The sequence below is a fragment of the Hippoglossus stenolepis genome, chromosome 24 (genome assembly GCF_022539355.2).
Source record: "Hippoglossus stenolepis isolate QCI-W04-F060 chromosome 24, HSTE1.2, whole genome shotgun sequence".
Taxonomy (NCBI): Eukaryota; Metazoa; Chordata; class Actinopteri; order Pleuronectiformes; family Pleuronectidae; genus Hippoglossus; species Hippoglossus stenolepis.
The window spans coordinates 9,353,933-9,365,664 of NC_061506.1; positions in this window are offsets into that span (position 1 = coordinate 9,353,933).

Genomic DNA, 11,732 nt, shown 5'->3' on the forward strand with positions numbered 1-11,732 from the left:
CACAGCGAAGCAAAGATCTAATAGGATTGAAAATATCTTTCTTTTGACTCAGAAATAAAGTAAATCGTAATAGTTTGTTTTCTGTGATTGTGATTACGGCGTGCCTATTTGCATTTAATTCAGTTTTGTGTCGCGTGTGTTTGATGATTGCGCCGATCACAGGAGACAGCCGGAATCATAGTAATTAGACGGCTATTCCGTATTTTGAGTGGCTCCTCATGTTGATTTCATTTGGCCGTGGGAAGGGTGGGAGCGCTCATTTAGACTCCAGGCTTGGCTCGCCGGCCAGCACTGATGGAGTTCAGTGTCTGCAATCGATTTCCACAATCTAACCCCGGGCTTTACAGCCTGAGTGGTAATCCTGCAACACATCACTTCCTGTGCAGCCAGTGGCCATTTGCAACTGTGAGATGAGCTAGTGAAGGGGGGGGGGCACGGGGCCAAGTGAAAGTTTATGAGTGGCACCGCAGATGTTATGTTTTGTTTTGGAAAGAGGTGACATCACCGTGGCTTTTCACTACCGATGAAAATCCGTGCCCGTCCTGAATCCTGTGTGAGGTTTTACACTATTAAAACACTGATGGCAGCTTCCCTTCAGTTTTGAAGATGGCCTTCTAATAAACTTGTGTGTCCATGCAGTAGAAAGGGGAAAACTAAATCTAAATGTGTGCAATATGACTGGAGAAAACCGAGAAAAGAGACTGTGGTATTCCCTATTTCCCGGCTTCAAGTCCCAGAAAGCACTGGGCTCCCAGGCCTCTCTCCTATTGGATGCTTTGGATGCTCCGCTAGTTAAACCAACATTCATGAAGCGTACAGGTACTACAGCATATAGTGGTACGGAGTGCATGGCCATACTTTCACTTATGCTTATTTTCACCCATATACTACTATTACAGGTAGTAAGGTTATAACTTTAGGCAAAACCACCAATAGCACCACCGGGCAACTAATACCCATACCCAAGCAATGTATAGTAATTTGATATTTGATATTGTTTTTATATTGTCTTGTAGTCGTTGTTCTAACTGGTTGATTTCGAGCTGGAAGTTGCCCCGCTCCCGATCGGACTGCAGACAAAAAAATCCACCAGTGACTTTTAGCATCAGAAGATCAACTATATCTCAATCCAGGCCACACAGTGGGATGTAAAACATTGTTAATTTTCATATACTATTGATATTTTAACAAGTCAAAGCAGGATGAAAATCAGCAAAGTTCCCATTTAAGTTACAGTGGACTTGAACCAAGGTTTTCATCCGGCACACTACCTTTCCCAAACCTTTACTAAGTGCCGTGAGTTCCTAAACAGAAACATAACAAATGTTATCCATGTTTTAGTTGCTACAGGCAGATATCTTGTGGAAACAAATGAAATGCATTGTAAGGAAACAATTTTCATCTTGGCAGTGAGAGAATAACCATTAAAGAGCAACTGTACAGGAACATATGCCCCCTTCACGATTAATCGCTTTTCCCCTCTAAAGACGGAGGCTTGAAGTGAGATGGATATTTAGGCTGTGCTGAGCACTTATTTTATCGTTGGAGCAGATGTTTAGCTTTTGCTCGGGCTGACAGGTCGGATTGGCTGCGTCTTACGCGGCTGACAGTCCCAGACACTATTTAAAACATGAGAACTTTGATTTGTGACGGGCGAGCATGTCAGAACACATGCTACGAGTGTCCTACTATTCAAGTGGTTTTATAGTGTGGATGCAGGGATGAATAAATGACTTTCTGACAGGTGCAATTTTTCTAAGAGGATATTAATAATCAAATCTGACGAGCTGTAACAGTGAACGGTGCAAAGAACCACGCCACTTAGATTCAATAACTAAAGGCATAGGTGGTGTGGTAAGAAAGAGAACATTGTAATTTTTTTGCTTTTAAAGCATTTTCATATAACCGAAAATAAAGATATTAAAATTCACAGCAAAAATTAATATGTATTATGTGGCTGCCCAGCCATGCAATACATTTTAATTCACTACAGCAGGCGGCCATTGGGATTGGTTCATTAAAATCAAGCCACATGAGGTGTAAAAGACTTTGTCCGAGGATGACCTTCCTTTTATGAATCCCACTTGATTTGAATGTATTAGGTGTGGCGGCCTCATAGTCAGAATTCTTCTCAGGCAATGATCACAAAAGATATTGTGGGTCGGTATAATGTTTGGAATTAGATAAATCCGAGCTTCATCAAATGTTTCTGGTAGTTGCCATGGTGAAAGCAATTCTTCATAAACAGTTGTCAGAATAGGGGCCAAATATCTCAATGTATTTCTTATTATGACCTGATGGATCCTTTAAATGATCTTTCTGATCCACGGATATTGCTCCCAATGTGAAATACCTCTGAATTAACATCTGATTTGTGAAGGTGGTTGTAGTACAATTGCCATACATAATAACTGGTGTACAATTACTTTCCTTTTGGTTTGACTGCCTAGCAAACCTGTTCCCTGTGTTTCTCCACTCTAATATAAAAAGGAAGTCCTCACTTGCAATAAAGGACAGCTATTTGAAATGTTTGAGATGTGAGATCCTTCACTGTTTGGGTTTGCTCTTTTTTTTTTCTTCCAATACTGGAGTAGACTTCTTTTGCTCATATACCACAAGACTGACTGCAATGGTAGATTGCTCTCTCCAGGCTGGGGGGAGAGTTGTTGCCTCAAGTTTAAGTATCTTGGGGTCCTTGTTCTCGAGTGAAGGGACAATGGAGCATGAGATGAACAGGCGGGTCGGTGCAGTAGCAGCAGTAATGCAGGTGTTGTAGTGGACCGTTGGTGGTAAAGGAGGAGCTGAGCTGCAAAGGAAGGCTGTCCATTTACTGGTCGATCTACATTCCAACCCTCACATTTGGTCTCAAGCACTACGTAGTGACCGAAAGAACAAGGTCGAGTTTACAGGCGGCCAAAATGGATTTTCTCTTGAGGAGTGGGTTGAGCAGTTCAGAGATCCGGAGGGAGCTTGTAGCTGAACCGGTGCTCCTTCATGTCGAAAGGGGACAGTTGAGGTGGTTCAGGCATGTGTTCAAGAGGCCTTCTGGGAGGTTTACAGGGGCACACCCAATGGGAGGGAACCCCAGGGTGGACCCAGAACTTGCTCGAGGGATTACATATCCCATCTGCCTTCCTCAGAATCCCCCCAGGAAGAGCTGGACAGCATGGCAAAGGAGAGGGACTTCGAAGGTACTTGACCGGCTACCTCCATGCCCTGAGCAGAAGAAAATGAATGGATGGATGGATACTGTCTCAATGGCCTCCCAAACCACCCCACCCTCATTTGTGGACCTGTTACTTTCAGGCTCCACTAATATAGATCATATTACTCAGTGAAAGACATATTCATCAATCAATTTATTAGTAGTTTAATTGCCAATTAAATACGGTACCCAACCCAGTCACCACACATAAGTATTAATGCAAACATAACATATGGGTTTGAACAAAATGTAATAAACGTAAATTATACCGAATTTGAAAGCCTCTTACATGTCGTATCTGTCCCTCAAGAGTTTTGCAGGGTGAACTGTTCTACGGTTTTTCAGACGTTCTGTACGTAAATATGTCTCACACCTCACTGATCAGCTATTTTCCAGAATTAGCCTGAAGCTCTTTAGAAGACAGAGAAAAAGGGAGGTGGGCCCTGTGGTTCTCAGCGTTCACTTGCCCACTGGTTGCCCTACATGTGTGCACAGACTTGTAACGTCTGTGTGTGTGTGTGTGTGTGTGTGTGTGTGTGTGTGTGTGTGTGTGTGTGTGTGTGTGTGTGTGTGTGTGTGTGTGAGTGAATAAAGCACAGCCTGAGGAGAGGATCAGAACATATTAACACCTAATGGTGGGGAAAGAAAACACATTCCTCATTTCACTTGAGTGGTGGGGGTGTGAATTGATGGCTGTTGTAGTTACCACGTGGATCTGCTTTGATTCACTCCATGAAAACTGTAAATAATTCATGTTGCCCATCATCATTATTTTTGAAACCATTGATTGTATCCTGAAACAAGGACTTTTGATTTTTTGATTTTGCCAGCATGCCATTAAGCTTTCAACAGCCGAGACAGCAGTGGCTCCAGGTGATCTAACAGGAGTCTGTGAATGGATTCATGATGCATCTGTGATGCTTTAAAATGTAATGATATGGGGTGTCTGCACAAACATCTACTGTAAACTGTGTACAGTGTGTGTGTGTGAACAGTGGCTGACAAGTAAACAGCCCTCCCTGACTGTGCACATAAATGTACACACACTCAGGTTCATCTCTGCATGACTGTTTACCAAGTGAGGGGGTGTTAAATCAAAAGAATGGAAGGAAAGGAAAAAACGTCCCCAGATATTTAAACATGAGTAAGGCCAAGTACACACAACCTCTGGAAGCGGCCTGTAACACGTGGGAGAGGCCAGTTAAAGGACTGTATTTATATCAGTCAATCGATCGATAACATTTTATTTATATAGCCCATATTCACAAATCACAATTTGTCTCATAGGGCTTAACAACGTGCGATATCCTCTGTTCTTAACCTTAGCATGCAGACATTAGCGTTTAGCACTGCTCAGAATACAGTCTCAAAGGGCCAATAGCATGGCTAGAAACTATTGACAGAAAGAGATCAATACATTTGATGGGTTACTGTTGAACACTGAATATGTCTTGGTTGATCAGGGAATTCCGTTTAATTGAGACCATCAGTTTAAATACTGCAAGTCTGGAAGTGAATTAGGGTTTTGCCAATAATTTCTGCAGCCGATCGTCAAGCACTGTCATCTATCGATAAACACTACTCCTGCAAGCATAGCTGATGTATGGTGTTAGCAGTGTGTCAGAAATATCAATAACTCCTAATCATCCTCCATCTTCAGCGTGCGGAGGAGCCAAAGGGCTTTTAATCAGCGACGGAGAGACAACAATAACATGGCTTGGCATGTTTTGCGTTTTTAGATTTGATGGTAATTATATTAGTCAGGATGAGAGCTGATGAAATCTCTACCGCTGTGTTGGGAGCCGGCATCGACATCCCACCAATACGGCCTGAATAGGGCTAAATGAAGTGAACAGTTTGTAATTCGCAGACCTACGGGAGATCGCAGCATTAGCATTTTGCGAGAGAGAACCTGGGAAATGAGGGCAGCTGTCTCCCCGACAGTTCTGAACCAACCCAGGATTCTCTTTGTATTGTCAGTGAGCAGACCTGTTTCCGAACACATATACATGCAGAAGTCAGCAGTGAGACAGTATAGCAGGCCACTATAGCAGTTAATATATTTTATCTACCTACTAATTCCACAAATGTCTGTCCGTACGTGGAACGCATAACTTGCAAACCGTTTCTATTATTGGCTTCCCACCTGGCATGTGCATTGTTAATAGCCTGAGGTAGTGCAGTTTGGAATTTGGTGCAATGCAATATGTTCAATATTAATGCAAATTGATTGGTCTACAAAGTCTAAGCACGATGTTTGTTTTGTTGCTGCAATGCTTGATATCGAGTTGAATTAAAGAGCTTTTATTTTGAAGAGTTGTGAACTTTGTTCTAGATTGTAGATTGTGCGGATTGCTCAACTGGCTTCTGAAATAGCCGACGTGCAATGTATGAACAAATAAGTTGTGCAAATCTTCAAATATTACATGAACAATAACAAAGGAGGAATGCAAGGTTTTTGAACTCAACCCTGCATATAGACTGTATGCTTTGCAGAGCTTTTTTAAAAACAAACAATTCAAAAGTGACAGTTTATTGTTAACCTGTTCATGGATGACTATTGAAGGAGCAGTCATTCTTAAACATGCTATTCACAGTTCAGTTTCAGAAATAAAGCTGCAACCAGCCTTACCTCAGGCCAAGACAACAGGCCATTTTAAACAGACATGTTTAGAACGGGCTCTGCAATAGTTAAATGTATTTTCACCAGATTGGCTCATCACTTTGTTACGGTACTTAGTTGAATTAAAAGAATCCCATGACTTAAGCCAACAAGAAAAACACAACACAGAAAAAACTACATGCAGTGGATTAGATGGGTTTATGTGATGTGATCTCCTGTTGGAGTGTAAAGCTGCCAGGGTGACAAGAAAGGATGTGTTGACTCTGCTGTCACTTTAATTTAGTCAGTAATTCATCCATCTGTCCATTTCCTGCACCACCCTACTGTAACTGGTGCATTGCTGCAGGAGCCTATCCCAGCATGCAATGGGCCAACGGCAGCATGCACCAGGGTAAACATGCCAGTCTGCAGCCAATAGGGAAAGTCTTTGTGTTTGCATTTAATCTTTATATTTGATTTGTAGTTTGATTGTTCAACACTTGAGAATCTATAGGGGGAATTATATTTATCGTCCTCCAATGGAGGAGTGTCTTCTCTAAAATGTGGAGGTGTCCCCTGAAGACAAGTGTTGGGCACAGACACAGGCAGCTTGGATCTGTCCTTTATTAGTTTTGCTTGATTCGCCTGGTCAGTGTGTTTCATGAAATAGAACAAATGGGGCTGCTCTTCCAGTCACAGCGTAGCACTTTGCCACAGTTTCAAAGTGAAGTGACTGCAGCTGAAATCGGCCTGAGAGGGATCGATTTGCAGTGTGACTCTCCTCTGCGAGGCCTCCTCCCTCATTCTCCGCGCTGTATAGTGATTTCCCGAGGATCCCAGAGGACCTGAAACAGTGTTGGATCAGCCACGGAACACAAATCAGCATTACGGGGAAAAAAAAACTACACACAGCACTTCTTCAAAGATCCCATCGCTTGGATCTTTGGGGATTATGGCATGCAATTGTGGTGCGAACACACATGTGATTCCAGTCCTCCTTTGTGTGTGCTCCACACACTCCTAGTTATTTTTCACAGCCCATCTGCTCAACACTCCTCACTTAACGCCATGTGTGGAGGAAACAGCCAACGAGGAGGATGGGCAATGAAGAAATGAGTGTCGCCATTTACTGTATTTAAGCTCGCGTCTCCTCAGAGCTTTACATTTCTAGCTAGCGAAGGCGTTCGACTTTCATTTGTCGTGCAATACTTCAGATAAAATCACACAAATTGTATAATTAAGTAAAAACCGCTGACAAAAATGTATTTATTAATTTATTTGCTGGCTATCAAGGAATCAACAATGAGTATAGGCTACAAAAACACTGCCCTGCATTATTTGAGGCCGAAAGGCACATATCAATGGATCCAAGGTTGTTATCAGCACTGTGGCTCACTCTGCTGGCCAAGGACTCACAGGAGTGTGCGAAGGCTGCACGTAGCGAAAGCATGCACAGCTCTTTTGGGAGCGCTGTTCCAGCTCTGGACAAAGGCAGTTCCAGCTCCGTGTCACCTGGGGGGCATGCAAACAATTAGGAGCGGGGTCGGTCCACGCAGCCACGCCGCTCTCCGTGGGTCCGCCGCAGCAGCGATGTATTGATGGGAGGTGAATGGAGACTGACAGAGGTCGCAGTTCATTCCCTGCGTTGCCTTGAGTCCAACCACTGCCGCTGCCAATGCCGCTGGTTTCTATTAAACATCAGTGAACGCCTCATTATCAAGCTGGTTTGTGCGTTGGAGGAGGATGAGTCATTTCAATATCTGACTTCTGATCTCGGCCCATTTTCACCGCTGACAGCTGAGTCAATCATCTCTGAAAATGTGTTTCACAATAATAGGTGGGGACGGCTCGAGGTTTTCATTTCGGTGTTTACGCCTGATAGACTGTCATTTGTTGATTTGTATTGGAACACCCAGAAAGTAAGAAATGTACCACCAGAGACATGCACGTCTGCGCTGTAAATCACACACACACACACACACATATATATTTAATGACGTTTCTATGATTTAGTTTCACCCACAGAGAATTATCCTTTAGTTCTGATAATCTTGCGAGGACATCCAGCGGTAACAGAGCAGTATGGTGACTGATGAATACCCAATATTCACTCCCTCTTTTTTGTGTCACACTATTGACCTTTTTAGCTGCTAAAAGCTGCACTGTGTTCCCCAGCTGGACACTAAATATGTCTTATATCTGAATATCTGAGCAGGTATGCATTCACAGGGGGGTTCTGGTTAGCTATTGCCGCACTGCTTGTTTCCGGCAAGTTGTTCCCAATGCTGCTGAGCTGCTGTAACTGTACAATGTAAAATTGCCTCTGTGTCAATTAGTCTCAAAAGAAAATTTTAAATACACCGAAGGAAGAAATGTCCTGTTTTCTCTCTGGACATGTCAGGTACCACTCAACCAGTCATTTCTGTACATGGGATCAGATTTGTTATGAAGAAAGGAAGCGAGCCCTGCATGGCACCACAGGTCAAAATTTGATCATCATCATCATCATCACATTCACAACCATCTGAAATTGGATGCCTTGCCAAAGAGAAGCAGTTCTGCCATTGCATTAGAGGCCTTAGTTTGATATACAGTGGGCTCCAAAAGTCTGAGACTTTCCCATGGGAAAGTGTCAGACTGTATGTTCAATAATTTAGTATGGCCTGTGAAGGATGTCATAAAAACTGAAATGGTCCTTGACAGGGAAAAAGGTTTCCCACCCCTTGTTTCGGCAACACTAATGGCTCTGAGTGCTTTGAACTAAATGCTAATATCTGCATGCTAACTTGTCACATTAACTTATTCTAAGAGAGAGACGGCATCATGATACCCAGGCCTCACAGTTCTGGCCAGGGGCCGACCTGAAGTCTTGGAAGTTATAAAAAAAAAACCTAATGCAGATGATGTTTTGATACTTTCAAACTGCATTTCATGTCTAAATAATGATCTGTTGTCATTCGACTGTGCTGGAAATAACAAGTCATGATGGATTGCTCCAAACCAGCACAAGTGAAGTAGGCGATACAGCTTGGCAGCTTTTGAAGCTATCAGTAAGCAGAAATTTGGGCCAAGTGTGGAGCTGGCTCGTGTTTCCACTGGTGAGAGTCAAAGAGCGTGCCACCAAACCCCCCCCCCCAGCACAGCGGGGGTGAAAGACATAAACCTTGTAACTGATCATAGCTGTGGCACGACTGTTCTCCAAATCCAAGGGTTTTGTTGTCATTTGCATAAATAAAGGGGTTATCTCAGTTTGCTATGACTCTCTCTCGATGCCAGTTATTGTATCAAACTAAAATATACCAGAAACTAAAAAGGTAAAATATTTTAGAAGAATATAAGTAAATTCATAAGTAAGATGAAAGCATGTACATGTCTGAAAAAGGCCAGTAACTATGTGGTCTTATATTGAGAGTGTTGTGTCCAGAGAGACTACGAAACAGATTTAACAGGACGGTAGAGGACGTCATGGGGCAGGGCGCATTGTTAAATTGGAAGTTACATTTCCATCTCAAGGTCTTCTTGTTCATTAGGTGCCAAGAATTTTCAGGCAAACCTCTCTGTCCTAGTTTTGTCCTCGTAAACTGTTCTCACCACTACAAAATAAGCACATTAGACCTTAGCACCAAGGCAGCGCCTGCCTGTCTTATAATCAATAAAATCGAGATGAGCAGACTGCTAAAAAAATTAGTTTTGAACATTACAAGGGCTGGGACACCATTTTGGACATTGTTATCATTAATTATGCTTGTCCACATGATCACAGAATACTAAAAGGAAGGACGCTTGCAGTTTGAGTGTCTCTAACAGATGTATGCGATCAGATTAAAGTTCAGTCATAATCAAAAGAATGCATTTCTAGCAAACATATAGACATAAAACATTTCTCAATCGCCCCCCCACAGCGGGGCGCCAACTCATTCCAATTCCTTCAAATGCACGGTTCACACGGTCCATTTCAAGGAGAAAATAACACGCTGGCTTTGATGTTTAACACATCAAGGGTGCAATTTTTTTTTTTTTTCTTCCTGAACGAGTCCTCTCGTCCGAGGCCAACTTCTCTGAGTGAGGGGGAGGGGGGGCACTTTTGAACACTCTGAGCTCACGCCATGCAGGAGTTGTGCAATGTTTGAAACCCCCAGTGGGATCTTCACCCTCTCCGGTGCACAATCATTGAAGGATGCAGAAAATCAAATGCACATTTTCTTAATAAGTGACCCGGAAAGTTACCGCGGACAATGTGACACACCCACGAGTATCAGAGCACCAGTATTGTTTGCCAATTCATATCTGGTGGCCACATACTGAAATCTGCAAACTGCTATTATGCTTTAAGAAGGGATTTGAAGAGGGAGTAGTAACACTATTTATATTTAGGTTATGGATTTATGAGTATGTGCTGCACCTGTACATTCAAATATACATAATTTACTGATTCAAAAATGAAAAAAGAGGCTGCTTAGCTCAGTGTACAGCCTTCAACAAGGCAAACCTCACCACGATTTGCATGAATAATTTGTAAATGTTTCATGTCAGGAACTGTCGGAATAAAATTATTAGCAGAGGTGTGGGCGTCCAAATTCTTTCTGACTCATAGATTCAGCCTTCCCTTGTGAGATTTACAAGTAAAAACAAATCAGCTGGCTACATTAAAATACTTCCTCATCAAGACGCTGTTCGTGTGCACTGTGGCTCATAAATGTGTGTTATGCAGATGTCAACAATCCTGCCTCTATATCAGTGTTTTGTTTTCCCCACGCAACCACTGTCAACTAGTGCATAATAGGACCAGTATGTCCGTTTGAGGGAAAACATAGTGTAAACTGGATCATCATCATTATTAAAGGTCCAGTGTGCAGGATTGAGGGGAATCTATCATAAGAAATTGTGTAGGATAGTCGTTAGGAAGTTTTCATTTTCGTACAATCACTTGAAATAGGGATAATTGTGTTTTCAGCTCTTAGAATTTAACTTTTTTTATCTACGTTAGGAGTAAATCTTCTTCCCGAGTCCACCATTTTGCCCTGACGCGTTTCTACAGCAGCCCAGGCTCTGGAGAAGGCCTTTAACGGTTATAACACCTGAAGGTCACTCTGGGTTTCCTCAGGGTATTTGCTTGGTATATATAACTTCCGACTAGGAGCCACTAAATCCCACACACATTTAAATACTGAACGTATCATATCCCCTTATGGGCTGTTTGCTTTGCCTGCGGTGATGCTCCAGCGTTACATCATTAGTGAGTCCTCCTCGAACAGTTCAACGACATAGTGTCACTTTTTCATTGTTTTCATGCAGGATGTTGTGTGCAGAGCTTTTAACAGTATAAACAGTCTGTGGTGCAGAGGGAAGTTAAAAGACTTTGTGTTCATCCTACCTGGTTTATCTGCAATGAAGATCATAGGTAGTGTTTTTCATAAAATTAAACTGAATTTGCTTTATTGTTTTTTACGTGTGGGGTTTGTATACAAGTTTGAATGATTTGCTGAACTGCTGTGAATACAAAACCGCCGCACCTTCAGACCCAAGTTCACAACTGTTCAAAATCAAAGCTCTGCTCAATGTAACTCTATACAGCAACAAAACAGACCATATGCTTTTATTTTGAAGACTATCTAAAATGGAAATTATTTACCCCCGTGAATGTTTATGTCAGTCTGATATGGTGAAATCAAAATAATCCGATTTTCATAATGATGTGGTGGCATTGATAGAACTGCGGTTATTGGCAGTTGCAGACTGCTGCTGTAGTTTATGGGACATAACATAAAAGTAGACATGTTCAACTCTGTCCACAAACTGTTAACAGGCCGCCCCACCCCCCCCACAGACTGCTATTTAATACACGTCAAGTGTAAAGAAGATAAGTTGAACGGCTCACGGGATATGCGTCCATTAAATAGACAGATAGACATTTATGGAATTAGT